The sequence below is a fragment of the Opisthorchis viverrini genome (assembly GCF_000715545.1).
Source record: "Opisthorchis viverrini unplaced genomic scaffold opera_v5_432, whole genome shotgun sequence".
Classification (NCBI taxonomy): Eukaryota; Metazoa; Platyhelminthes; class Trematoda; order Opisthorchiida; family Opisthorchiidae; genus Opisthorchis; species Opisthorchis viverrini.
This window is the reverse complement of record NW_008752095.1, coordinates 230,742-236,397: the sequence shown is the minus strand read 5'-3', so window position 1 is coordinate 236,397 and position 5,656 is coordinate 230,742.

Genomic DNA, 5,656 nt, shown 5'->3' with positions numbered 1-5,656 from the left:
TTACGGTGGTACGCTAGACCTTGATTCTTGAGAATCAAGCGGGATTTTGACAGGGTAGGTGCTGAGTTGACCACATTTCTACACTCCGTGAGGTGTTTGAGCAACGCCACATGTATAGACATCCTTGATTTTAAGGGTACGTTCGATTGTCTTGGTCGATCAATGCTGTTAACTACGTTTGCTCAACAGGGTGTGTTCCGGATGTTTTTAAACGTAATCCGCTCCATATATTCACATTCTTCTGGGCGTGTGAGAGTGTATAGTGAGCCCTCCAAAAGCTTCCCTACAAAAAGTAGTGTAGTAGTGGGATGTTTACTCGCCATTCTTGTCCATATTGGTCATTGGTGAAGTAATGAGATGAACGCTGGAAGGTCTTCAAAATTTCAGTGTTCCAATTGTTGCTGTCGATAACCATGTTGATCTGGAGTATGCAGGCGACATTGCCCTCATCTTTGAAGACCAGGTGAAACACAAGCCGTGTTGAATAGATTGACCACCGTCATACCATCATTCGTCATGTGCCTAGCACCTTAAAAGATCGTTCAGCTGTAGCATCTTTCGGCACCTAGCTGCAATGCCACTAGAAGGAAGTACTAGGGCTGGGATACTGCCAGGTTGCCCAAGCCTAGACAGGGGAAGCCGAGAGGCAGAGGTCGAGTTCAAACCACGAACCTTCCTATCAGTAACGTCGCACTCTAATCACTGAGAAATCTTGCACCCGCGAAGTCATGCTTCAGCACATACAATCTCTGAACGTACCCATTACAATTCAAGGAGAATCACTGCTAGTTGTGGAGAGTTTTACATACCTCGGCAGTTGTATCAGCTATGATGGAAATGTCTGATGAAGTCAGTGCGAGAATCCAAAGGCCAGAATCACGTTTGCGTCACTGGCTTATCACCGGGTCTTAAGGATCGTGTGTACCAGACTACGGCAACGGTATTGTTGCATGGCTTCGAGACGTAACTTCTGCGGACAGATGATGTGAGGCGTCCTCAGGTTTTTGACCACCGATGCCTCTAAAGCGTTGCTAGTTTTGGATGGCGTCAAGGGATTAGTAACGAGTTGGTTAGAAAACGAGTATTTGGTTGTGAAGCAGGTGCTTTAATCGCGGACAACATCCAGGTCCATCGAATACGATGGCTCGGCCGTGTTCTATGCATGCCGAAACACCATCTACCGAGACGAGTGTTGTTTTTCGTTCCTACTTCAGAATGGTGCAAACTGCGAAGTGGAAAATGTATGATGCAATGGTGTGAAAGAGATCGCGAAGAGTTTGGGTGTCGTTGGTGTCGTACGCCTTCCAGGATGGAGTCCCGTGACCCCTCCTGTGCTTGGCTGGAGGCATTGCAAGAAATGGCAGTTGACTCGTCATTGGTGTTCGTGCTGTCGGTTTCCAGTTTGTCCGATTGAATGCTTGGAGGGTTAGCACCTCAAGATGCCTACCATAAACCAGCACTAGGTCCCCTCCCTCACCCACTCTTTTTCTTTTCCTTTTACTCTAAGGCTCTAAATAAAATTAGATGAAATTTATGGTTGTACGGCAGTGAAGCATCAGTGCCAACACTGATGTTGCTGTCATTGATGATGATGATTGATGCAAAGGCTTTGTTGAGGCCCTGATGATGATGATTGCTAAAATCCAAAAATATAACGACTGAACGACCAGCAACTAGACCTATGTCCACTTTTTTCTTCCGAACAAGTTTGAAGTGAGAGATGGCTCAGTAGTTAGAGCACAAATTTAATGACCGGAAGGTCCACAGCCTCTCGACTTCGCACCCCTCGTGCTTCTTTTTGATAGCATGGCAGTTAGGCACCGAAAGGGCGCTATAGCTGAACGTTTTTCTACTCAAGTGCATATGTTTCACTTGATAAGCTGAGCTCGAGATGGCTCAGCACTTAAAGCGTGAAGCTACTGAACTGAAGGTCCATGGTTCGACCGCAACCCCCGGCATTTCGATTGCTGTTGTCTAGGCTTGGAAAACCTGGTAGTATCCCGACCTTGTGTTTCCTTCGTGTGGTATGGTAATTGGGCATCTGAATTATTCCATCATTCCATTTCCCCAGGATGGGGAACCCATCCTGACAGGCGTACAACCCAAACCCTTCGTGATCTCTTTCTTAACTTTCTTCCAACCCATGCGCTGCCCACCTCGCGGTTTGCGTCATTCTGAAGGAGGCACGAAGAACAACACTCGTTTAGGTAGAGGGTGTTTCGATATGCATAGCACATGACCGAGCCATCGTATTCAGTGGTGCTGGATATTCTCCCCGATCGAAGTACCTGCTGCACAACCAAATACCCGTTTTCTAATCACTCCATTACTGACACGATGACGCCATCCAAAACCAACCACACTTCTGAGGCATCGGTGGTCGGAAACCTGAAGAAGCCTCACATTATCCGTCCGCAGAGGCAGACATCACCTTTTGTAAGGAAGTTTTTACAGAGCCCATCATGCATTCTCACACGCCCAGAAGTACGTGAATAAGGACCGGAGTATGTTTTTAAAAAAACTTCCGTGGAAAACCCTGTTGAGCAAGTGTAGTTAACAGCACTCACCGATCGTTAGAACCAAACTCCCCTTGAAGTCAAGGAACAAAAAGACAGTGGGTTGCATGTACATATGGCGTTGATTTGGCACCTAAGGGGGTATGAAGACGTGGTCGACGTAGCCACTATCCGGTCGAAATCCCGCTTGATGCTCCGGGTTAAGAAGCTGTGTGCTGTTGTAAGACGACGAAGAGTGAGTGACGTCGGAAGCCTTGTTACAATAGGAGTAAAACCAACACCCTTGTGGTTACGACATTCATTGCGAGTACCCTTTTTGAAAATGGGCACCATTATCGGCCAACTCCAATTATCTCAGACGCAGATAGGTTAGACAGCCACTGATTGATTGGATTGAGCGGGTGGAAGGTCATCAATACCAAAAGCTTGAGTCGAGATATACGCTCAGACAGTTCCGAGGCTGAGGGGAGTTTCATGTTCACAATCTATCTTTTTGTTGGATGCCAGCAGTCCGAGCTGGAAGTAGCAGTTGGTCAACCGAATTGTTGTTCGAGGCATTGTGCTCAAAGGTCCACACGTTCTTTGCTTGATATCGGAGAGACATTTTTGTCCCTGATAGTTTCGTTGACAATATACTTCCGAAGGCCACTTGAATCAATCGAATGAGACAGCGTACGAACGCTTGCAGCATTTATTGCACCTCCCGTTTCTTCTTCTTTTCGGGTCCACCAGGCTTCCCGGTCTGCACGGACACTCAGTTCCACCTGCCATTTGATGAGACGTCGGTCGAGCTGTGGTTTCGGCCAGGAGGAATCTATCACTGACCTCTAGTAAAGCCCGGAATCTATCAGAGATCCCATGTTTGAATGAGGTTGGCTGGTTGTCCCGCAAAAATAAATTCCGGCTTCGAGCAGCGCTTTGGATATCCGTTTAAACTGGTCGTTAATATCCCACATCAGACTGCTCTGTTTGCTTCAGTGTGAGAACACTATAGCAGCTAAGTAGACCGAAGTTCAGGGTTTGAAAACAGACTTCATAGTGTTAAGGGTTGTTACTGAAATGAGACGTACAGAAGCTGTAGCAGATTGTGATGCACGGCGAACAAACCAGTTGGTTCGTGTTCAGTGCAGAGAGAGTAGGTAAATTGGGGTGGAGCAGGCTACAAGAAAGGAGTCGCTATAGTAGCATGTTTCCTCCTACCCGCCCTGTTTACAGCAAGTACGTTGGATACCCGGCTGGTGACATCACGTGACAACCGATGTGGCACGAGATTATTCGTAAATATGTAATTTGTGGTTTTAGGTGGGCTGATATACTCCCAGGACGCCCAGACATTGAGTCGAGGACGAGTAAGGTCCTCGACCGGAATAATAATAATGGTAACGGTTCAGCTTTAGCACCCTTTCGGTGCCGATTGCCACGCCACCCGAAGGAGGCACGAGGGCTAGGATACTGTCAGGTTGCCCAAGCCTAGACAGGAGCAATCGAGATCCCCGACGTTGGACACGAACTACGGACCTTCCGGTCAGTAAATTCGCGCTCTAACTACTGAACCATCTCGAGCCTTTGGCTCAAACTCCTGACCGCAAGGCGGTCGTGTTTGGGGGATTTCGCAGGCACATTACCGTTTTAAGGGAACCGGTCGCCACACATATTCCAACCTTAAGCCTGGAGGGCCAGGGACTGTGTTGGCCAGCTTCCTAACCATTGACAAACCTGGTATGAGAGACTGCAAGTTTCGCACGTACACCACCCACTATACCCCAGTAGATCACGGAGGCGCATATGTCGCACAACTTGTTGTGACGCATTGAAATCGACAGCTTTGGTACAGGGGCGTCACCGACTGTGTGACCGAGCCACGTCTTTTAATGTTGATAGGCTTCGGCCAATGATTAAGTCCAAGGAAACGCTAGGTACAAACTCGACTGAGTTTATCGATCGATGCTCTCACATCAGGCCCGCCTCTAGGTCGTTTCCGATCAGCTCTGCAAGCTTGGCTATCACGTGGCATGCGACGCATGCTTCCTTGCCAGTGTAACCTATGAAGTGTGAGAGTTCCTTCTTCATAAAACCACCTGGCGTAGTCTAGCGTTGCTAATCCGATGTTCTCACGTGACCTGACCGATGATTCGGATACATCTATGGTCAAAAGCCGAGTTTTCGTACATGTTCTGCGCGTAGAAGCCACGTTTCGTAACTCGGAAACAGCATGTTTTGAACCGCCGCAATATATACTCTAACCTTGACAGGCAAACCGACGTCACGCGGGTGCAACACGTTTAGAGATCCGCAGACGCTGTCCTGGTCACGCTTTTAGCTAGTTCATTGGGAATCATAAGAGCATCCACGTAAATAAACTTATCCACCTTTGATTGGGTGGCCTGCAGTTGAGGCTTGTGTTTAACCCAAGCAAGCCTTGTAACAGCACTATGTGATTCAGAGGTGAGAAGCGCATACCAAACCATGCGGCAGAACTGATCAAGATAGTCAAAATGAATTGTCTCTGAAGGATCTCACTAAGGAGAGCAGTACTGTCAGCTACTCAATGTCTAAGCGAACGGCTCGATCCCCAGAGTTGGAGAATCACGTGGGAATCTCACGCAACAGACCAGTAACAGAGTTGAAGGGAACTGGTGAGATATGGAAGCTTTGTGTCACACTATTAGTGGTTAACTCAATCGACATCTTGTTTTGTGAGAACACAGAGCCCGTAGAAGAGGTAGATTTGAGCAGAGGCACTTTCAGTCGCCAGGCATTGATAAAAAAACAAAAAACAGCCTTCGAACGGAGGAAAACAGCCCACATTGGACGTTTGAATGCGTAGCACTGTTCGAGAACTTGCTTCGAGATGAGAGTGTGGTCGATTCATCACCGACCAGGGCGGAACCCAACTCGCATCCCACGAAGTTGTCTCTTCCGACGACTGATAGAAAAATAATGCCAGAGAGCACCTTTGATACTACGGTTACCAGGGTGTCCAAAGGCCAGTCATCCCTAATAACCGAACATCACGTCACTTGGACTTATGTGCACGTGCAGGACACGGACCAAACGTAGGCATGTCCTGATTGGTCAGAATTCCAGTCAATCCGGATCGAGCCTCTTTGACTCGACGCTTCTCGCCCCCTCACGGAGAT